The 24,983-nt window shown below is 39.8% G+C and overlaps 1 pseudogene across 6 annotated transcripts; it reads right to left on the reverse strand.

Moving 5' to 3' along the window:
* Positions 1-427: 427 nt before the first annotated feature.
* LOC309611648 (heterogeneous nuclear ribonucleoprotein A1-like 2 pseudogene) lies at positions 428-24,981 on the reverse strand (annotated as a pseudogene). 6 transcript variants are annotated; one of them, XR_014249758.1, is made up of 3 exons: positions 24,843-24,981; positions 24,436-24,512; positions 428-23,551 (listed from the first exon to the last, which is right to left on the reverse strand). The product of XR_014249758.1 is annotated as a heterogeneous nuclear ribonucleoprotein A1-like 2 pseudogene (transcript). The 6 variants fall into 6 exon arrangements; XR_014249759.1 differs by having other exon boundaries at positions 428-23,569; XR_014249761.1 differs by having other exon boundaries at positions 428-23,950.
* Positions 24,982-24,983: the final 2 nt, after the last annotated feature.

The raw sequence follows: 24,983 nt of genomic DNA on the forward strand, positions 1-24,983 counted from the left end.
AAAGCAATGTGGCATTATCCAATTTATATACTAGAAAAAGTCCAAGTCAATCTATATGGAGGTACATAAATTTAAAAAGCCCTTGAGGAAGCCACGGCAGTCTGTTAATAAAAATTACCTCTGGGGCAAGAAGAGGCAGGGGTGGAGGCTAAGACTGAATTTTACCCTTTATCTATATCAGTATGGTTTTGATTTCTTTCTTCTTTTGGAATAATAGAATGTACTTACATATTATTTGTGTAAATTCCCTTTTAAAAAGGAAGTTGTTGGCTGTGTCAGTTGCCTCAGAGAGGCCAAGGAAGGACTGCAAAGTATCTACTGAATTTGGCAAATTGGAGGTTATTGGTAACTTCAGGACGAGCTGTGGGTGAGGTGGACGCCAGACTGCAGGGGTGGCGGGTGGGTGGGTGGGAGGAGGCAGGAAGCTCACCTGTGAACAGAGTGAGACAGGCAAGGAAGCCACCATATAGGAGCAGAGTAAGTAAAGGTCCTAATAGGTTCTGATAGGATGGAGTCTGAGAGGAAAGACAGCAGGCCGAACAGGTGTGAGGGGCAAGGTGTGGTCCTAAACAGGCAAACAAGGAACCAGAAACTGGAAGTCTGAAGGATTAGGAACAGGCTGGGAAGGGTAGATGGGTCAGGATGATTTGTTGTGGAAGCTGTGAATATTATTCAAGGACGTTACTGGCTCGTTTCTCTCTGAGTGTATGTGCTTGTGTGCGATGGTTGGGGGCTGACGGTGTTGGTGCCTGATCAAAGGACCCTTCCAGAGCAGGATTAGGTTTTTTTTTGTTTGTTTGTTTGTTTGTGTTTTTTTTGGCCGTGCTGTGTGGCATGTAGATTCTTGGTTCCCAGACCAGTGATGGAACCCATGCCCCCTGCAGTGGAAGCACAGAGTCCTAACCATTGGACTTCCAGGGAATTCCTTCCTAGCAGGATTGTTGAAGTTGGGTGGTGGACCTTGTTTGGGGCAGGTGCAGTGGAAGTTTGAGGGGTCAGGTTGAGAGTGATACTCCTTGGAGCATCCAATAGGAGGGAATGAGGAAGGAAAGCACCTAATACTGTACCTGGCACATAGTAGATACTCAGTGAATACTGGTGGACTGTTGTCAAGGGATAGAAGCCTCAATAAGATTGAAGAGCAAGCACTGAGAGACTAAGGGTACAAGAGTTGGAGGGGTAGCAGGTTGGTGTCAGAAAGTGGGATGTTGAGAGGCCAGGGTTTCAACAATGGTTTTGTGTTGGCCATGACAATATTTTAGCTATGGCTTGATGGAATGGGGTGGAAGATAAGGTCTTTTGAAGAAATCACAGGATAGTGAGGGTTTTTGAATGCTGGGAGATCTTAAAATTTGGAGTGCCCTCCTTTGCCTACCAGGGTCTCAGATTTCCAGGCTGTGGTCTCCGATCTCCCTACTCACTGGTCTTTGATTGCACATTCTCTGCCTGTGCCTTCACTCAGCCTTTTCAGTTAACTTCCTGGCTGAGTGGGAACCTGCCTGAGCTCCTGGGTACCCCAAGCAATGACAACAGCCCAGTTGTGCTCTTCTGTGTCTCAGGATCTGCCGTCACCTTACTCATGGATCTTCAGCCTGTGCAGGAGCTTGTCCTCGAGTCCTGAGCATCCTGTGAGGATGTGAACACATCTATTTGCCCACTCAGAGAGAAAAGGAACATCATAGTTAGAAAGATCAGGTATTTTACAATTGTTCAGACGCTATTGATTTCCAAAACTTTTTTATAAGCACCGTTTTTTCTACCCCTCACATTATCCCAGGAAGTTAAACTAATACAGGAGATATGAGCAGAGGGAGTCTGGTGGTGGGGACAGGGGATGGCACATGACCACGGAGACATAATAGGCCAGGTTCTGAGCCTTAGATTTGCTGAACCAGACACTTGAATTTTGTGAGATCCCCAAAGTGAGCATTCTCACCAGGACTGATTCACACTGGCCAAATTGATAAGGGATTAATGTACAAACCAGATTTAGAATTTTACTTACAGTAAGGAGTATATTTTTCAAAATATACTCCTGTATCTATACAAAATGCCTCCTGTATTTATACTCCTTCCCCAGAGGATTGCACCCAGACTCACGGCTTGAAAAACCACCTATGCCCTGGTGACTCAGATAGGTATCTCTAGCCCCAGTCTCTCCCCTTACTTGTCTATCCAGCTGTCTAGCTTACCTCTCCTTCGAACTGACTAATAGACATCTCATGGCTGCCCCAGTTCCTGCCAAGATGGGAATTCACTTGAGCTGCTGGCTCCCTTCCCGAGCTCAACACAGGAGGAATTATAGAGAGAAATATGAAATCCTGGAAATAACAACAAAGAAGAAACCACTGGGGAGCTAAACGGCTACTTAGAATTGGACTGTGTGTTTGTGGTTGTGTGTGTGTGTGTGTGTGTGGGTGGAGGATAGGTACAGTCCAAGGCAAGGGTAGCTGTAACCATAAGGATAAAAGAAAAGTGATGGACTTTTTAAAATTTATTTTTTGCTTTTTTTCCATTATAGTTTATTACAAGATATTGAATTTAGTTCCCTGTGCTCTACAGTAAATCCTTGTTTTTAATTTTATTTATGGTAATGTGCTGTTTAATCCCATACTCCCAATTTATCCCTCTCCCCCTTCCCCTTTGGTAACCATAAGTTTGTTTTCTTTTTTTTAAATCTTTTCTTTATTAATTTTTATTGGAGTATAGTTGCTTTACAATGTTGTGTTAGTTTCTGCTGTACAGCAAAGTGAATCAGCTATATGTATACATATATCCCCTCTTTTTTGGATTTCCTTCCCATCTGGGTCACCACAGAACACTGAGTAGAGTTCCCTGTGCTATACAGTAGGATCTCATTAGTTATCTATTTTACACACAGTAGTGTATATATGTCAATCCCAATCTCCCAATTCATCCCACCCCCCATAAGTTTGTTTTCTATGTCTGTGAGTCTGTTTCGGTTTTGTAAATAAGTTCATTTGTACTATTTTTTAGATTCCACATATAAGTGATATGATATTTGTCTTTGTCTGACTTACTTCATTTAATATGATAATCTCTAGGTCCATCCATGTTGCTGCAAACGGCATTATTTCACTCTTTTCCATTGTGTGTGTGTGTGTATATCTATATCTATATCTATATCTATATATATCTATCACATCTTCTTTATCCATTCATCTGTTGATGGACACTTAGTTTGCTTCCATGTCTCGGCCATTGTAAATACTGCCGTTATGAACATTGGGGTGCATGTATCTTTTCGAATTAGAGCTTTTGTCTTTTCTGGATATATGCCTAGGAGTGGGATTGCTGGATCATATGGTAACTCTGTTCTTAGTTTTTAAAGGAACCTCCATACTGTTTTTCACAGTGGCTGCACCAATTCACATTTCCACCAACAGTGTAGGAGGGCTCCCTTTTCTCCACACCACCTCCAGCATTTATTATTTGTAGACTTTTTGATGACGGCCATTCTGACTGGTGTGAGTTAATACCTCATTGTAGTTTTACGTGCATTTCTCTAATAATTAGTGATGTTGAGCATATGAGTGTCGGCCATCTGTGTGTCTTCTTTGGAGAAATGTCTATTTAGGTCTTCTGCCCATTTTTTGATTGGGTTGTTTGGTTTTTTGTTACTGAGTTGTATGAGCTATTTGTATATTTTGGAAATCAAGCCCTTGTTGGTCACATCATTTGCAAATATTTTCTCCTGGTCCGTAGGTTGTCTTTTCATTTTGTTTATGGTTTCCTTTGCTGTGAAAAAGCTTATAAGTTTGATTAGGTCCCATTTGTTTATTTTTGCCTTTATTTCTATTGCCTGGGAGACTGACGTAAGAAAACATTGCTATGATTTATATCAGAGAATGTTTTGCCTATGTTCTCTTCTAGGAGTTTTACGGTGTCATGTCTTATACTTAAGTTTTTAAGCCATTCTGAGTTTATTTTTGTATATGGTGTGAGGGAGTGTCCTAACTTCATCGATTTACCTGTGGCTGTCCAGCTTTTCCAACACCACTTGCTGAAGAGACTGTCTTTTCTCCACTGTAGATTCTTGCCACCTCTGTCAAAGATTAATTGACCATAGGTGTGGAAAAGTGATTGACTTTTTGCTCTTGCCTCTCCCACACCTTTGCGTTGGACAGTCATTGCTTGTCCTTCGCTGCAGAACTGCAGATGCAGTGGCTCAGACCACTGGTCAGGGTGTCTGTGGGGATGAGCTCAGGGCAGCATAAAGCCCTGCCGGTGTCAAGAGTTGATAAACTGGGGGAACAACTGTTTCTGAGTAATCCCTCACTCCTCCACCCTTTGTCCTCCAAACCCCCAGGCTGGCCCTTCCAATCAGTAGAGGCAGCTTCCTTTCAACACAGGGGCAAATGCAAACAAGCAGGAGTGATGACCTGTGATTGCGTGATGCCTGGGGTACTCCACTCGAGATCTGAGGAGTCCCTGTCCTCTCCTTGAACTTAACAGGCTAGCAGACACTGAGTGGCCTTCTGTCTTTCCCTCAAAGTCAGTGTAGGACAGAGCAGCCAATATCCCCAGGGAATATGGGCTAACAAGCCAAAATGTTGAGATACTCAAAGAGTAAAATTCAACCAAAAGAAAAATAAAATCACAACATGTAAGATCAGAAACAGCAGGACAGAAGCAGAAATATTCATTACAGATGGGCCAAGAATTTCAAATCAGTTCTATAAATACACAGAAGAGATATTAGCAGTGTAAAACAAAAACAAGAAAAAATTTGAAAGAATCAAAGGAAAAAGATAATAATTGAAATAAAGAAAACAATAATTGAGATATATAACAGATAAAAATAGATTAATTAGTCAGAATATCATATTGAGATATGAGTCCAAGAAGGACTCATTGAAGAATGAGGAGATAAAAAATAAAAGTTAAGAAATAAGGAGGAAAGAAGTAGAATGCCCACATCCATATAACGGGAATTCAGAAGGAGAAAATGAAACTGAAAAGAAGAATATATTTGAAGAACAATAGATCTACATTCTTCAGATTTAAAAAGGATGAATGACCTCAGATTGAAAGGGCCATAGAGTGGAAAATAAAAGAGAGAAGGGAAAGCCCACATGAGATTTAAAAATAAAAAATAAAAATAAATAAAATTTTAAAATAAATTTATAAATAAATTTATTTATAAAAAATTATTTATAAATTTATTTATAAAAAATAAATAAATTTTTTAAAATAAAAAAATTTAAAAATACCAAAGAGAAAATTCTAACAGTGTTAAATTGATATTAGACCTCTCAGTCACAGCATTGGGCACAAGACAATGGAGTAATATTTGTTAAGTATTAAAAGAATATAACTTTGAACCTATAATTTTATATCCAGCCAGCTTGTCTTTCAAGTGTGAAAAGACTTTAAAAAAAAAAAGATCTCAGGAAAGGGAACCCTCCTGCACTGTTGGTGGGAATGTAAATTGGTGCAGCCACTATGGAAAACAGTATGGAGGGTACTTTAAAAACCAAAAATAAAGCTACCATATGATCCAGCAATCCCACTCCTGTACATATATCTAGGAAAAAAGAAAACTCTAATTTGAAAAGACACATGCTCCAAAATGTTCATAGCAGCACTGTTTACAACAGCCAAGACATGGAAACAAACCCAGTACCCATCAACAGACAATTGGCTTAAAAAGATGTGGTCTATAACATACAATAGCATATTACTAAGCCATAAGAAAGAATGAAGTATTGCCATTTGCAGCAACATAGATGGACCTAGAGAATATTATACTTAGTGAAGTAAGTCAGAGAAAGATAAGTATTATATTATACCACTTATATGTGGAATCTAAAAAAATAATACAAATGAATCTATATATAAAACAGAAACAGACTCACAGACATAGAAAACAAACTTATGGTTACCAAAGGGGAGAGGGAGGGTAGGACAAATTAGGAGTACGGAATTAACAGATACAAACTACTATACATAAAATAGATAAGCAACAAGGGTTTACTGTATAGCACAGGGAATTATATTCAATAACTTGTAATAACCTATAATGGAACATAATCTGAAAAAAAACCCTGAATCACTATGCAGTATGCCTGAAACTAACACAATATTATAAATCAACTATACTTCAAAAAGAAATTCTCAGGCAACAAGGCTTCAAAATGCTTGCTGTACTAAGAACCACATTAAAAAATGTCTCTAGGGGGGACTTCCCTGGTGGCGCAGTGGCTGAGAATCCGCCTGACAATGCAGGAGACACGGGTTCCATCCCTGGTCTGGGAAGACCCACATGCCACGGAGCAACTAAGACCCGTGTGCTACAACTGCTGAGCCTGCGCTCTGGAGCCTGCAAGCCACAACTACTGAAGCCTGTGTGCCTGGAGCCCGTGCTCCGCAACAGGAGAAGCCACTGCAATAAGCCCACGCACCACAACAAAGAGTAGCCCCCGCTCACCACAACTAGAGAAAGCCCGCACACAGCAACGAAGACCCAATGCAGCCAAAAATAAATAAATAAATAAATAAATAAATAAATAAATAAATAAATAAATAAGTATCTGCCTGCCAGTACAGGGGACATGGGTTTGATCCCTGGGCCAGGAAGATCCCACATGCGTGGGTCAACTAAGCCTGTGCATCACAACTACTGAGCCCACGTGCCACAACTACTGAAGCCCATGGGCTCTGGGGCCCTCGTGCCGCAACTACTGAGCCCGCACGCTGCAAATACTGAAGCCCGCGCACCTAGAGCCTGCGCTCCGCAACAAGATAAGCCACTGCAATGAGAAGCCTGCACACTGCAACGAAGAGTAACCCCTGCTAGCCGCAACTACAGAAAAGCCCGCATGCACCAACAAAGACTCAGCACAGCCAAAAAAAAAAAAAGTTCAGTCCCAGAACATTTCACTGGTGAATTCTATTAGATAATTAAAGATGATATAATATTATCTTTCACAAATTCACAAATTCTTTCATAAGACAGAGGAGAAGGGAACACTCCCCAACTCATTCTATGAAAACAGACCCTTATGAACATACTTGCAAAAATCCTTAACACAACATTATCAAATAAAATCCAGCAACATATAAATAGAGTTATACACCATGGCCAAATGGCCTTTATCCCAGGAGTGCAAGGTTGGTTTAACATCTGAAAATCAATGAAGGTAAATCACCATATTAATAAAATAAATGACAAAAACCATAATGTCATTTCAGTAGATGTGGAAAAAACATTTGACAAAATCCACCATCCATTAATGATAAAAGCTCTTAAGCTAGGAATAAAAGGGGACTTTCTCAACGTGATAAAGTGTATCTAACTAAAATCTACAGTCAATTTTTTAAAAAATTTATTTTAATTTTTTTGGCTGTGTTGGGTCTTCGTAGCTGCACGTGGGCTTTCTCTAGTTGTGGCGAGTGGGGGCTACTCTTTGTCGTAGTGCGCGGGCTTCTCATTGCGGTGGCTTCTCTTGTTGCAGAGCATGGGCTCTAGGCATGTGAGCTTCAGTACTTGTAGTACACAGGCTCAGTAGTTGTGGCTTGTGGGCTCTAGAGCACAGGCTCAGTAGTTGTGGCCCACAGGCTTAGTTGCTCCACAGCATGTGGGATCTTCCTGGACCAGGGCTTGAACCCATGTCCCCTGCATTAGCAGGCGGATTCTTAACCACTGAGCCACCAGGGAAGTCCCTACAGTCAATATTAAATGTCGTGGTGAAAGACTGAATGTTTCCCTATAAATTCAGGAACAAGGCAAGGATACCTGCTGTTGCCATTGTTTTTTTTTTTTTTTTTTTGAGGCTGCACCGGGTGGCATGTGGGATCCTAGTTTCCCAACCAGAGATTGAATCTGTGCCCCCTGCAGTGGAAGCACAGAGTCCCAACCACTGGACCTCTAGGGAATTCCCTGTTGCCACTTTTAATCAACATTGTGCTGGAGGTTTTAGTTAGTGTGATAAGGCCAAAAAGTAAAAAATAAAAATGAAGCAATTCACATTGGAAAAGAAGTAAAACTGTCTTTATTCAAAAATGACACGATCCTGTATATAGAAAATGCTAAGAAATTCACAAAAAACTACTATTGTTAAGATGGTTATACTGCCCCAATTGATCTACAGATTCAGTGCAATCCCTATCAAAATCCCAGCTGTGTTTTTTGCAGAAATTGACAAGCTAATTCTAAAATTAATATGGAAATGCAAAAGATCTAGAATAGTCAAAACAATCTTGAAAAAAAAAGTTGGAGCACTCACAATTTCTGATTTCAAAACTTACTACAGAATTACAGTAATCAACACAACATGGTACTGGCATTAAGATGGACATATAGACCAATGAAATAGAATTGAGAGTCCAGAAATGAGCCCTCACACATAAGGTCAATTTAGTTTTGGCAAAGTTTCCAAGGCAATTCAATGGGAAAAAGATATTCTATACACGTGTTGGCAAGGACGTGGAGAAACTGGATTCCACATACATACGTGATGGGAGTGTAAAGTGGTACAGCCACTTTGGAAAACAGTTTGGCAGTTTCTTAAAAAATTAAAAATAAGCTTACAAATGAAAACATATGTCCACACAAAGCATTGCACATGAATATTCGTAGCAGCAATACTCACAATAGCCAAAACTAGGAAATAATCCAAATGTCCATTAACAGCTTAATGGATAAACATAATGTGATTTATTCATGCAATGGAACACTACTCAGTGATAAAAAGGAGTAACTACTGATTACTGACACACACTATGACAGAGATGAACCTCAAAAACATTATACTAAGTGAAAGCTAGACACAAATGACTGTATATGATATGATCCCATTAACACGAAGTATACAGAAAAGGTAAATCTATACAGACAGAAGTAGATTAGTGGATGCCTGGGCTGGATTTAGGGGTGGGGATTGACTGCAAAAAATCTGGATTGTTGTAATAGTTGCATAACTCTATAAATCTACTAAACATAATTGAATTATGTATGTACTTACATAATTACAATGGGTGAATTTTAGAGTATATACATTGAACCTCAGTAAAGCTGTTAAAAAAAAAGTATCATAGGTTTAGGGACCAGAGTATTGGGATAATTTAGGGACATTTTATTATTGTAGCTGGGGGAAAATCTGAGATAGGTTCAAATCTGAGGGCTATATTCAACTATACACCTGTGACAAAATGAATAATGGCCCCAAAGATATTCAGATACTAATCCCTGATACCTGTGAATATAATTTTACACATATAGCAAAAGGGACTCTGAAGATGTGATTAAGTTAAGGATCTTGAAATGGGAAGATTATTCTGGATTATCCACGTATGTGGGCCCTACATGTAATCACAAGTACCCTTATAAGAAGGAAGCAGGGGGTGATTTGACTACAGAAGTAAGAGATGTGAAGATGGAAACAAGAGGCTGGAGGAAGGGGTCAGGAGCTAAGGAATACAGGCATCGCCAAAAGCTCTGAAATGCAAGGAAGTAGATTCTCCCCTAGAGCCTCCAGAAGGAACACAGCCCTGCTGATGCCTTGATTTTAGACCAGTAAAACTGATTGCAGATATCTGGACCCTAGAACAGCAAGGGAATACATTTGTGCTGTTTTAAGTCACCAAGTTTGTGGTAATTTATTGTAATGGCTACAGGCAACTAATAAAATATCCAACCTCAAATGTATTTGATTTATATTTTATAAATTAAAAAAAATTATTTATTTATTTATTTATTTATTTTTGGCTGTGTTGGGTCTTCGTTTCTGTGCGAGAGCTTTCTCTAGTTGCAGCAAGCGGGGGCCACTCTTCATCGCAGTGCGCGGGCCTCTCACTATCGCAGCCTCTCTTGTTGCGGAGCACAGGCTCCAGACGCGCAGGCTCAGTAGTTGTGGCTCACGGGCCCAGTTGCTCCGCGGCATGTGGGGTCTTCTCAGACCAGGGCTCGAACCCGTGTCCCCTGCATTGGCAGGCAGATTCTCAACCACTGCGCCACCAGGGAAGCCCAATATATTTTATAAATTTTGAATTCGCTGCAAACACTAAAAACTTTAAAATTTCATATTATAATCTGAATTTTTTTTTAATTGGAAAATTAGGCAGCACAATTCCCCATCAATATGGCAGAACTTACTCAAAACTTACCCGTTTCCTGCACCCCATCCCCACCCAAGAACACCATCAGTGTACCTCCCAGTGTCTGGATTCATCTGTCTGGATTATAGCTTGTGCACAGCCTCACAAAACAGCCCCACCGATGTGCTCTGGCACTGCCAGTGGGGGCCCCTCAGGGTCTCCGTACTGAAGAGGAGATTCGCCCTGGAGTACTTCTGGCTGCCTTCCTGGCTCTCCTCCCAATTTCCTGTGGGTAACTGTTTTGACCAGTATATAGCCACACCCTTGCCCAAAACTCTGGAGACTGCCTGGTCTGAATCATATTTGTTGAAAATAAACATTTTCCTAATCCACAAATAGTTTTGCATTGCCCTTAGTAGAAAATCCCAAATCCTTAAAGTGGCCCACAGGCTCCTGCCTTTCCCTCCTGCCATCCCACTCTGTACTCAGGCCACACCAGCCTTTTTTTAATGTCATAATTGTTCCCAGCAATTCCCTGCCTTGGGCCTTTGCACAAGCCCTTTCCTTTTTATGCAAACTGTTCTGGGATTCCTTTCTGCTTCTCACCTTTCTTGGGTCTCACCTAAGGCAATTTCCTCAGGGAAACCTTCCCTGACCAACCGAAATGAAGTCTAGCTATATTCCCTATACTGTAGACTCCTACATATAAAGCCCCATAATACAGGCTCCCATATCCTATGCCATCCCTTCCCAGTGCTTACTGAAGTTTTCAGTTTTGTATTTTTGTGGTTATTTAATATCTCTTCCCTCACGAGAGTTCCTCCCTCCGTGAAGACAGCTTCTTGAGAGGCTGTGTCTGTCCCTCATTTGTTGAATCAATACATGAATGAAAGGGAACCATTTACAAAGACGCTTTTCCCCTCCATCCCCGGCAGTATAAAATATGCAGAGATTCTTACTGTTTTAAACCTTTTTATTTTAAAATAGGATGTTGGATATATCTTTATAATTTGCCTAACTAAAAGGCCTAGGGCTTAAGTGTTTTTCTAAAAATAAATGAGAAGTTAGTCACCAAAGCTGAAGTCGAGCAGTATAAAGAAACTCTGGCACTTGGAGACCACAGGTCACCCTGGATGGAACTGAAGGTCTGAGTGACCCTCAGACTCTCAGGCCAGTAGTCTCTGCCGGAAATTTTCCTCAGCATAGGGCCAGTGAGACTACAGCTCCCCTTTCCTCAGCAGCCTGCAGCGCTCACGGCCTTTTCTCTGATATGCTATGACTTCATCTCTATTAATGGATATTTTAGGCTCCATCCCAAGTGGTTTGCTGTTTTAAAGCAGAAATGAACATCCTTTTACAATGTTCTTTGTACATTTATGTGAGGATTTCCACAGTGTAAATTCCTTGAAATGGACTTGCCAGATTATAGGGATAACTTGTTTTAAATTATTGATAGATATTGCTGAATTGGTCTCTAAAAAGGCTTTGCCAGTTCATACTCACTCCAAGGGTATCCTTTCGCCCCCCACACTGGGTATCACTTTGTATTAATTTACAATTTTAAGCTACCAATGAGGTTAAACTTTTTTGCATATGTTAAACTGCCCTTTGTATTTCCCTTGTGAACTGTTTATTCAAATTCTTTGAGCAGTTGAGATGGAACCCCAAATATAAAAGTAAACTCCTATATTTTATTCTATTACTTGAGTGGGGTTTTTAATGTGTAGATCTTTAATCTATCTGACATTTTTTTTTAATGAGTTGGAATTCTAACTTTGTATTTAATATTTATGACTTTTTTTTTTTTACAAGTGGGAAGTAAAGTTGTCCTTTTCTTAATATTTAAGATATCATCTTTATCATAGATTAAATCCTATGCACATGTAAGGCTATTTCCAGACTTTCTATTCTGTTCCTGCTGACTCTATTTGTCTACTTCTGGCTCTATCCTACATTGTTTTAATTATTGCAGCTTTAAAACACATGCCTGGTACCAAGTAGGCACTCAACAAATATTTGTTACTCTCTAAATGTACTCTTCTGAATATAATTTAGAATCAATTAGTCAAGTTATTTATTTATTTATTTATTTAAAAAGACACGTTTATTCAGCGTCATGATCAGACTATTACATTTAGCAATCAACAGCATGGGTGCAAAAAAAAATCTACATTAAAACCCTTTGTTGAAATGCTTTACACTTTCCACAGAACAGAAACTAAAATAACCTGTTATACAATTAGTCACAAATACAGTCCTCGAGTTTTTTTTGCCCATACACATGAGTATTGTCTAAGACATGTCTTCTTTGTAGCAGCTAGGCCCTACCACCACTGTGCTTGGCTGAGTTCACAAATCTGTTGTACCCTGTAGCTTCCCTGTCACTTCTCTGGCTCTCCTCTCCTGCTAAGCTTTGTTTCCTGGCAGTAATTAAAACCTTCTGCCACTGCCATAGCTACTGCTGCTGCTGGAACCACCATAGCCACCTTGGTTTCGTGGTTTGGCAAAGTATTGGCCTCCACCACCACAGGGGCCAGAACTTCTGCCTCCAAAATTTCCTCCTTTCCTGGGTCCAAAATTTAAAGATTGATTGTTGTAATTGCCAAAATCACTGTAGCTTCCACCACCTCCAAAATTGCTTCCATCATTACCAAATCCATTATAGCCATCCCCACTGCCACCATATCCACCACCACCGCGGCTGCCACCAAAGGCATCTCGACCACTGAAGTTTCCTCCACGACCAAAGCTGTCATTCCCACCAAAACCACCTCCAAGACCACCACCAAAGTTTCCAGAACCACTTCGACCTCTTTGGCTGGATGAAGCACTAGCCATCTCTTGCTTAGATAGAGCTTTCCTTACTTCACAGTTGTGGCCATTCACAGTGCGGTATTTCTGAATGACAATCTTGTCTACAGAGTCATGGTCATCAAAGCTTACGAAAGCAAAGCCTCTCTTTTTGCCACTGCCTCGGTCAGTCATGACTTCAGTCACTTCAATTTTCCCATACAGTTCAAAATAATCTCTTAGGTGATGTTCTTCAGTGTCTCCTTTAATGCCACCAATAAAAATCTTTTTCACAGTTAAGTGGGCACCAGGTCTTTGAGAATCTTCTCTTGAGACGGCCCTCTTTGGTTCCACAACTCTTCCATCCACCTTGTGTGGCCTTGCATTCATGGCCATATCCACCTCCTCTGCAATGGCATAGGTGACAAACCCGAAGCCTCTGGAGCTCTTGGTGTTTGGATCCCTCATTACCACACAATCTGTGAGCACTCCCCATTGCTTAGAATAGCTCCTCAGACTCTCATCGGTTGTTTCAAAGCTCAAACTTCTGATGAAGAGCTTCCGCAGCTGTTCAGGCTCTTTGGGAGACCCTGACGTAGACATGATGTCAGTGGAGGGGGGAGACGTCAACGATGCTCACTTGGCGGCGTCCATGGGCAAAAAGCCGTCAAGTTATTTTAAAACCCACTGAGTTTCAATTCTTTTACTTTCAAACTCCTTGAGCATTTTTATTTTAGGCATATCTTTTATTGATAGCATATATTTTCATTTAGTTTTTTAAAACTGTATCTGAAAGTATTTTCTTTCAGTTGGCAAGTCTCTCCCATTCAATTATTGTTATGCAGATAGATTTAGTTGTGTCATCTTTTATAGATTCAGATTGCTTTTTAATACCCCCTCATTTTCCCTCATTTGCTTTCTGGTCTGTGTTTTCTTTGTTGTTTCTCCCCAACCCCAACAATTTGAAAAATGTATAATTTTTAGAAATTAATCTTTATCTTTTTACTTATAAATAAATATCCTTAAGCCTGTGTAACTCCAAAGTCGCTCCTCTTAGAAACCTAGACACCAACAGAGCAAGACAAAAATTAGAGATACTGATGATCTAAACAATACAATTAATAAATTTGATCTATTAGGTATAATAGAACCCTACACCCAACAGAGAATTCACATTTTTTTGAGCGCCAGAAGAACATTTAAACTGGCCAGAAGAAGCTGTAATAAATTTCATAGAATCAATATCATACAGACCATGTCATCTGCCCCTAATGCACTAAAATTAGAAACTAATAACAAAAGTCGTGCTTAAAAACACATGCCTCTTGCAATTTTGCTGGTTCTGCTGTCCCCTCTGATCTCTTCTGCCTGCCCCTCCCTCGTGGATTGCTAGGTGGCTGTGGGAAACTTGAAATTCTTCTCACTCTCCCCAACAATTCAGCTTCTCTAGCCTCTCCTTGAAAACTCAAACCAGTGTAGCATTGCCCCTGTGGACAGCAATGAGAGGCTGTGGTAAGGATATTCTACACAGCTAGGGAGGCCAGGCAAGGCTGGACTGCATGAGAGATGCTGAAATGATATCAACAGAGGAGCAGGAGTTACCTTGGCAAAGAGGAGGGAAGAGTGTGCCAGGGAGAGGAAATAGCAGGTGCAAAGGCCCTGTGGCAGGAAGGAGCAAGGTAAAATACAAGAGATGGAAAGGAGGCCGGCTTGACTAGGCCACTACGAGTCAGGGAGAGGCTGTAGAGGTAGGTTGGCACAAGATCATTTGGGCCTCACTGGCCAGGCTGAGGCTGGCTGCCCTTATTCTAAGAGCAATGAGAAACCATTATGACTTTTTTTTGTTTTTGTTTTTAATTTGTTATTGTTAAATATAACACAAATTCAGAAAATCATATAAAGCAAGTGTATCATTTAATGAATTACTGTCAAGTAAACATCACAGATGGGAGAAAACTAAGGAGACATGATGACCAAATGCAATGTGGGATCCTGGATTGGATCTTGGAAAAGAAAAAATGATGTCAATGGAAAAACTGGTAAAATCTGAATAAAGTTTGTAGTCTAGTTAATGATATTGTACCAAATGTTGGTTTCTTAGTTTGGACGAATGTACCTGTAAAATGTTAACATTAATGGAAGCTGGGTTAAGGATAAATGGGAACTCTCTGTACTATTTTTGGAGCTTTTCTGTAAACCTAAAATTATCCCCAAAGTTAAAAAAAAAATTAAGCTGACAAATACCAAAAACATCCTCAAATCCAGAAAATAATGTAATTAAAAAATCTAACCACCTCACATACTTTTGTAATACTTTTCTCCTGCTGCTTTTGGTTTCATTTGACCATGTCTTCACATAACAATGATTTTGTAATATTTTCTAAAGATAGAATGAAAGGTCTTTTCTCCTTCAGACTGTACTACAAAGCTACAGTAATCAAAAGAGTATGGTACCGGCACAAAAGCAGAGATGTAGATCAGTGGAACAAAATAGAGAGCCCAGAAATAAATTCATGCACTTACGGTCAGTTAATCTACAATAAAGGAGGCAAGAATATACAATGGAGAAAAGAGAGTCTCTTCAATAGATGGTGCTGGGAAAACGGGACAGCTACATGTAAAAGAATGAAATTAGAACATTTTCCCACACCATATATAAAAATAAACTCAAAAGGGATTGAAAGTCTAAATGTAAGGTCAGAAACCATAAAACTCCTAGAATAAAACATAGACGGAACACTCTTTGACATAAATTGTAGCAATATTTTTTTTTTTTGGCTCTGTTTCCTGAGATAAAAGAAATAAAAGCAAAAAATAAATGGGACCCAATTAAGCTTAAAATCTTTTGCACAGCAAAGGAAACCATCCACAAAAAAAAAGACAACTTACTGAATGGGAGAAAATATTTGCAAATGATATGACTGATAAGGGGTTAATATCCAAAATACACAGGCAGATCATACAACTCAACATCAAAAACAAACAAACAAACAACCCAATTAAAAAATAAGCAGAAGACCTGAACAGACATTTTTCCAAAGAAGAAATGCAGATGGCCAACAGACACATGAAAAAATGCACAACTTTGTTAATCATCAGGGAAATGCAAATCAAAACCACAATGAGACATCACCTCACACCTGTCAGAACAGCTATCATCAAAAAGACCACAAGTAACAAATGTTGGTGAGGATGTGGAACAAAGGGAACCCTTGTGCACTAAATGTACAAGTGAAAAGGTAAGTTGGTGCAGCCACTGTGGAAAATGGTACAGAAGTTCCTCAGAAAACTAAAAACAGAACTACCATATGATCCAGCAATTCCACTCCTTGGTATATATCTGAAGAAAATGAAAACATTAATTTGAAAAGACATATGAACTCCCAGTGTTCATAGCAGCATGTTTACAATGGCCAAGATATAGAAGCAACCTAAGTGTCCAACAATATACATACAATGGGTGCTCGCTTCGGCAGCACATATACTAAAATTGGAACGATACAGAGAAGATTAGCATGGCCCCTGCGCAAGGATGACATGCAAATTCGTGAAGCGTTCCATATTTTTTAGACATTTCTCCAAAAAAGATATACAGATTGCCAACAAACACATGAAAGAATGCTCAACATCATTAATCATTAGAGAAATGCAAATCAAAACTACAATGAGATATCATCTCACACCAGTCAGAATGGCCATCATCAAAAAATCTACAAACAATAAATGCTGGAGAGGGTGTGGAGAAAAGGGAACCCTCTTGCACTGTTGGTAGGAATGGAAATTGATACAGCCACTATGGAGAACAGTACGGAGGTTCCTTAAAAAACTAAAAATAGAACTACCATACGACCCAGCAATCCCACTACTGGGCATATACCCTGAGAAAACCATAATTCAAAAAGAGTCATGAACCAAAATGTTCATTGCAGCTCTACTTACAATAGCCAGGACATGGAAGCAACCTAAGTGTCCATCAACAGATGAATGGATAAAGAAGATGTGGCACATATATACAATGGAATATTACTCAGCCATAAAAAGGAATGAAACTGAGTTATTTGTAGTGAGGTGGATGGACCTAGAGACTGTCATACAGAGTGAAGTAAGTCAGAAAGAGAAAAACAAATACCGTATACTAACACATATATATGGAATGTAAAAAAAAAGAAAAGAAAAGAAAAGAAAATGGTCAGAAGAACCTAGGGGCAAGACGGGAATAAAGATGCAGACCTACTAGAGAATGGACTTGAGGATAGGGGGAGGTGGAAGGGTAAGCTGGGACAAAGTGAGAGAGTGGCATGGACATATATACACTACCAAACGTAAAATAGATAGCTAGTGGGAAGCAGCCACATAGCACAGGGAGATCAGCTCAGTGCTTTGTGACCACCTAGAGGGGTGGGATAGGGAGGGTGGGAGGGAGGGAGATGCAAGAGGGAAGAGATATGGGGACATATGTATAACTGATTCACTTTGTTATAAAGCAGAAACTGACAAACCATTGTAAAGCAATTATACTCTAATAAAGATGTTAAATATATATATATATATATATATATATATATATATATATATATATATATATATATACATACAATGGAATACTACTCAGTTCTAAAAAAGAATGAAATTTTGCCTTTTGCAACAACATGGATAGACTTGGAGGATCTTATGCTTAGTGAAATAAGTCAGACAGAGAGAGACAAATACTGTATGTTATCACTTATATGTGGAATCTAAAAAATACAGCAGACTAGTGAATATAACAAAAAAGAAACAGACTCACAGATATAGAGATCAAACTAGTGGTTATGAGAGGAGTAGGGGTAGGGGTAAGATAGGAGTAGGGGATTAAGAGGTACAAACTACTATGTATAAAATAAATAAGCTAAGAGGATAGATTGTACAGCACAAGGAATATAGCCAATATTTTATAATAACTATAAAAGGAGTATAAACTTTAAAAATTGTGAATCACTATGTTGTACACCTGAAACTTATCTAATCTTATAAATCAACTATATCTCAATAGAAGTAAATAAACTAATTAATTTTTAAAAAGTCTTTTCTTCAAAATAACAGGTAAAACTAAAACCTAGTGTTTAAGGATCGCACTTGGGGGATGTGTTAGGGACGTACACAGCTCAGGTCCCCTCAAGGAAGGACATGTCTCATAAATTTCCTCCCATCTCTGATGGTTATCATGACCTTGACACTTTTGAAGGGTCCTACTCAGGTATTCTGAAGGATGCCCCTCAATTTGGATTTGTCTGTTGTTTTTCTCTTGTGTAGAAAGCAGCTATGAGTTTTTAGAAAGGCACAGAGGTGAAAAGCCCTTATTGCGTTGGGCACATGCTAATCAATATGATTTATCACCAGGGATGTTAATCTAGATCACTTGATTAAGGTGGTGTCTGCCAGGTTTTGTCACTGTAAAATTTCCATTTTTCATACTCTATTCTTTGAAGGTGAGTCTCTGAGTCCAGTCACACACAAGGAGAAGGGAATTAAGTTCCACTTCTTGGAGGGGGCAGTATCTATCAGAATTCTTCTGTAAGGAAGATTTTTCTCTTCTCCTCATTTACTTATTTATTCATTCAATCATTTATTGATATAACTTTAGACTTATGGATATTTATTTTATTTTATGGGTTATAATCCAATACCATTGTGATATATTGTATTACTCAAATTGTTCCAGCTCTGGCCACTGAGAGCTCTTTCATGTTGGCGTCTGTGCTCTTTTGACACTACCCCTCTACTTCCCCTGCTTTTCTTCCTGAGGATTTCCTTGTTTTCTGGCTTTACAAAATCATACAAGCTCATCTTGTATTTTCCCTGCCCTAGTCCTAGAATCAGCCATTTCTCCAAATAAATCTCCAGGGAAAGTCTGAGGAGTGAAAAGAGAAGAGGGCTGAGAAGTAAACCAATGTTAAGAAATGGGGGAAGGAAGAGAAGCCCCTGAAGGAGACCTAGAAGTAGTGAGTGGAGGAAGAGGCAGGAGCAAAAGCGTAGATGAGCCCAGGGACTTCCCTGGTGGTCCAGCGGTTAAGACTCCCTCTGTGCTCCCAATGCAGGGGGCCTGGGTTCGATCCCTGGTCAGGGAACTAGATCCCACATGCTGCAACTAAGAGCCCTCATGCCACAACTAAAAGATCCCGCATGCTGCAACTAAGTCCCGGCACAGTCAAATAAATAAAAAAAAAAAAAAAAAAAAAAAGAGCAGGCCCAGAGGCAGAGAGTGGGGTTGAGGGAGTTTGGAGAAGGGAGTGATTAACTACTGAATGCCAAAGAGAGGTCAAGTAAGATAAAGACTGAAGGAGGGTCCTGGAATTTTGCAATCACAGATGGGGTAGGAGCTTGGAGAGCCAGGCTGCTGTGGTTTGGGGTGTGAATGAGGAAGAAGGGGATAAAGACGAGGAGGGTAAATCATCTTCAGAAAACTTGAAGGAAAGGAGGACATTGTACAGACTGATAGAGAGGGGGAGTTGTTGTTTTCTCTGTTTATATTGGGAGAGACGAGCATATTTATATGATGAGAATGAAGGAGCCAGTGGAGAAGAAACACAGAAATGAAGGAGGAGATGGAAGCTTAGAGTGCCTCAAGGCACAGAGAGGAAAATGAAGCACACAGGAACACCTCTTTCTCTGAGATAGGAAAAATGCAGGTGGGCATAGGTTTGTAGGTTTGAGGTAGGAATCTGGGAATGAATATGCATGCACACTTTTTATGTAAGATGCATGTTTTCATTTCTCTTGGGCATATTTCCAGGAGTGAAATTGCTGGGTCATATGGTAGCTCCCATGTTTAACAATTTGAGTAACTGCCAAAATGTTTTCCAAAGCAGCTGTACCACTTTATATTCCCACCAGCAATGTATGAGGGTTCCAGGGTCTCCACATCCTGACAACACTTGTTACTATCTGTCTAGAGGGAGTGAAGTGGTACTTCATTGTGGTTTTGATTTATATCTCCTTAATGGATAATGTTTTTGATATCTTTTCATGTATGTATTGGCTATTTGTATATCTTCTTTAGGGAAATATCTATTCAAATCATTTGCCCATTTTTAAATTGGGTTGTCTTTATTGTTGAATTATGAGTTCTTTAAATATTCTGGATACTAGCCTCTTATCACATATATGATTTAAAAATATTTTCTCTCATCCCATAGGTTGTCTTTTTACTTTCTTGATGGTGTTCTTTGAAGGACAAGAGTTTTTAATTTTCATCAAGTCTAGTTTATCTATTTTTTCTTTGGTTGTTTGTGCTTTTGGTGTTGTATCTAAGACGGCTTTGCCTAACCCAAGGTCATGAATATTTACTTCTACATTTTCTTCGAAAAGCTTTATAGTTTTAGTGTTTATATTTAGGTCTATGATCTATTTTGAGTTAACTTTTGTGTATGGTGTAGCGAAGGGGTTCAACTTAATTCTTTTGCATGCAAATATCCAGCTGTCCTAACACCATTTGTTGAAAAGACCATTCTTTCCCCATGGAATGGTCTTGGCACCTTTATTGAAAAATCAGTCAGCAATAAATATAAGGGTTTATTTCTGGAATCTCAATTCTTTTCCACTGATCTATGTCTATCCTTATGTCAGTTACCCCATTGTCTTGATTTGTAGTAAGTTTTGAAATCGGGAAGTGTGAATCCTCCAACTTTGCTTTTCGTTTCCAAGACTTGTTTGGCTATTCTGGGTCCCTTGCATTTCCATATGATTTCCTGGATCAGCTTGTCAATTTCTGCAAAAACAGCAGCTGCGATATTGATGGGGAATGTGTTGAATCTGCAGGCCAATTTGGGGTGTATTGGCATCATAACAGTATTAAGTCTTCCAATTCATGAAAGTGAGATGTCTTTCCATTTAATTAGGTCTTTGTTAATTTCTTTCAATGATGTTTTGTAGTTTTCAGTGTACAAATCTTATACTTCTTTTGTTATATTCTATTCATTTCTAAGTACTGTATTCTTTTTTATACTTTTATAAATGGAATTGTTTTAATTTTATTTTTAATTTTTCATTGCTAGTTTTAGAAATACAATTGATTTTAATATATTGATCTTGTATCCTGTAACCTTCCTGTACCCATTTATTAGTTCTAATAATTTCTTAGTGGATTCCTTAGGATTTTCTATTTACAAGGTCATGTAATCTGCAAACAGAGATAGTTTTACTCTTCCTTTCCAACCTGGGTAGTTTTAGTTTGTTTTCTTGCCTAATTGCCCTAGCTAGAACCTCCAGTACAATGTTAAATAGAAGCCGAGAGTATGGCTGTTGTTTGTAAAGATGTCAATTTTTCTCACAACAATTTCTCTCACAATTCCAAAAAGAATTAGAGCTCATATGGATGAATACACAGGTGAGAGTAGCTATAAAAATCTCTGAAAAAAAAGAAATGAGTAAAGATTTTCTCTTCCACTGTATAAAGCATTTAAAAGGCAACAATAATTAAAACAGAATAGCACTGACAAAAAGATATAAATCTCAGTGGACTAGAGTACAAAGTTCAGACTCTGTCTATAGTATGTATATAAAAACTTACATGAGAAAATCAGTGGCAAAGGGATAGGGTTTTTCGATAAGTATTGGGAAACTTGGATAGCTGTTGGGGAGAGAAGGTTAGATTTTCACCTCAAATCATTCACCAAAATAGTTTCTAGAAGAATTTAAAGAGAATGAAAGAACAAAGAAAAAGCCAAACAATTTAAAAACTAGAAAAACTATGAATGGATATTTATTGGACCTGTGAGTGTGGAAGAACCTCAGCTTGAAACAATGGAAGAAATTCAACGATTTGACTACTTATGTCAAAACATATTTGCAATAAATATAAAAGACAAAGTGTTATTATTAACATAGAAAGGGTTAATATAAATTGATAAGTTAAGGCTTCAAAGAAAAATGGACATAGAAAATAGACAATTCAGGCAATAGACAATTCATTAAAAGAGGAAATATAAATGACTAATAACTGAAAAAATGTTCAATCTAACTAGCAATCAAAGAAATGCAAATCAAACAATAAGGAGGTACAACCTTTTGCTTTAAGCAAAGATTTCTAAGATGATATTACTCATCACTGCTTAGAGTATGTTGAGATACCTCTCATGCTAACCTTATGAAGTGATTTCCCATCATTAGGCCCATTTTATAACGTGGAAACTGAGACTCTGGGGTTCAGTAATCTGCCCAAGCTCATACTGCTAGTAAGTGGTGGCACGAAGATTTGAACCCGGGCTGTGTGACTCTATTACAGTGAGGGGCCTAGAGAACAGATGTGGGAGGGAGGGCGAAGGACAGGAGGAAATGTAGCTTGAAGAGTCAGGCAAATATATTTGAAGTGCCTGTCTGGAAGGGTTATGATATTGCAGAGGGAAGCAATGAGTGGAAATTACACAAAGGACCACTCTTTCAAAGCAAGAACTGTCCCTAACGGACTAGAGAGGCCCAGGGAGGCGGTGAACACATCCAGCCCTGGGGAGGAAGAGGAAGTAGGAAGGTCCTCTCTGTAACCCTCACATCAAACTGCAGTGGGTGGGGATGGGTGGTCTCATCTTCCAGAGGAAAAAACACCTCTAGGTAACCAAGACCTCAGTGTCTTCAGAGTTTCTGCTCTTTTCTCAACTGCAGACAGCTAGCAGAGCCTGCCCTTTCTCCTAGGGCCAAGTGACCTGCAGGGAAGCCTTTCCTGGCTTCACTGCCCTCTTGCAGCTGCAATCCCGGGCCAGCAGGAAGCCTGACCTTGCCCAACTATGAGGGCCAGGGCAGGAGGAAGGAGAGCGGGAGTAGCCCATCTGAGTTCTCTTTTGCCCTTTCCTGGAGCCTTGCCACTCCATGGGGGAGGCAGAGGGAGGCGGGAGGGAAGAGGCAGTCTGGTCATGTTGAAGAGCTGAGAAACAGATGAAACAGAACCATTAAAGGACAGTGACAAATATGTTAGTTGTGGTTTGGTAAAGATATCTTCATTTGCAAAGCCCCTGGGGAATCCATTCTCAGGGGCTTCATCCTGACTCTGTAATCTTGGGTAAGTCTGTTAACCTTTTTTGTACCTCAATTTCTTCATCTGTAAAATGGGTATGGCAACATTTCCCGCTTTATTGACTTCAGATGATGTAGTGCTTAGATGACCAACAAGCTAGCGTGAGGGCAGAGTACCAGAGGCAGTAGAGTCACTCAGACCTGAGTTCAAGTCCACTCTTTGCAATTTTTCAGTTAGAAACTTGGGGAAAATCATCCAAACTTTAGCTGCTTTAGCTTTCTCATCCGTGAAGCTGAGAGTAGCAACAGCACCTGCCTTAAATGGTTGTCTTCAGGGGTAAATGAGATAGTACACATAAAGTAGATGCTAGGACCAGGATTCCACAGCCCACAGGTTTAACCATTACAGTACAGTTGCCTCACAACCATAATGCATATAAAACAACAACATATAGTGTAGAGAAAAGACTGGAAAGCAATACAACAAATTGTTAACAGTGTTTATTTCTGAACAGTGAGATTCTAATCTATTTTTATTTCCTTCTTTATATTTTTCTATATTTTCCAAATAACTTATAATCAGAAAAAAAACTATATATGATGTTCAGATGCTTTGAGATCATTTGTGATGGCTTCCACTGCGTTAAAATCTTTGACAATATTTTCTCATGTCATCTTCTCAGCAACTGTTTAAAGCAGGAATCATTATCCCCATTTTCTAGATCAGGAAACAAGGCTGAGAGGTTAGAGAGCTGACTTAATCTTCAGGTCTTCTTGCTGCTAAGTGGCAGAGAGCCAAGATCCATAGGCAGATCTGGCCGTCTCCAAAGCTAGGTGCTGTCCACAGGGATGCTGGGCTATGGGGCTCAGTGTGGAGAACTCCTCCACCCCATTCTGATCACAGTTAAGGTGGAAGGTTGTTAGGATTGAGCCTTGGTGCATATGCTCCCATGAGTCTCAGGTGCCCGGTGTACAACCATATTCCTGGCAGAGGACATGGCCCGGAAAGTGGGATTTTGGCATCCTCTTTTCACAGCATAAAAAGTCAAGATGTACTGTGGAGAGTCTCCCCAAGAAGAAATAAAGGTTTCCACTATCAAAGTATCCAACAGAGGAACTAAAAAAAAAAAAAAAAAAAGCATAACTACATAAGATTGAGGGAGGGAAGTGGGTGTGAGATAAATCATTACCTATCACAGGAGGAAGACAATAGATAATGGCCAGTCCTGATAACTCTAGATATAGTTATGTAAGCATTTTATGTAGAAATATGGAGGTAACTACCAGGCCTGAAAACACAAATGGCTATAAGTGGTTATCCCTGGAATGAGGGGTGGAAAGGGAATTTTTTGCTTTTCTCATAAGCGTTTCTGTCCCATTTGATTTTTTTACTTTATTATTTTGTTTTTAGCTGTGTGTTACATGTTTTTTTAAAAATACTATTTTTAATACAGGCTCTGAAAGTTAAAAAGAAAAGTACAGACTTTGGGGTCATCTGTGTGGATTCACATCCCACCTCTGCCAGTTACGGATCTTGGGCAGGTTAACCTCCCTAAGCTGCAACTTTACCTTCCTGAAAATAAGGATAAAAACCATACTCACCCCACAGGGTTGTTTTGGGGATAAAATGAGGTAACGCATGCAAAGTACACGGACCAGCATTGGCCGAAATTCAGCATCTGTAATTATTAACCATTGTTATCATTACTAATAATAAACCAAGCGTGCAAGTAATACCCAGGGCTTTGCACATAGTAGGCACTTAATGGGTGTAAGTAATTGTTTAAAACCTCCACCAGCGCCTATAATTTCCCCCAACTCGTGACGCATAAGCCCCAGCGGTCCGAGTGAACACTTAAATACTGATGTGGTTACTCATTTATTCATCACTCTGTTCTCCGCCGCAGTGTCCGCAGAGGGCGAGCCCAGCTCCCTGGACTCCCGCGCCAGGCTCTGGCTGCACACGTGATTCCTCCCGCGCGCGGAGGTGGGAGACAGCGGCAGCTCACCCGCTTTCAGGTCGCTGATGCGGGGCCATCACGTGGCGTAGCGTGAATCACTTCTGGTTTCACGCTGGCATCTTCCCAGGCAGGGGCGGGCTGGAGGAGGGGGAGTGCCGCTCGAGACTGGGGAGCAGCCCGGGTCCGCAT

This window comes from Balaenoptera borealis (genome assembly GCF_965194805.1).
Source record: "Balaenoptera borealis genome assembly, chromosome: 15".
Classification (NCBI taxonomy): domain Eukaryota; kingdom Metazoa; phylum Chordata; class Mammalia; order Artiodactyla; family Balaenopteridae; genus Balaenoptera; species Balaenoptera borealis.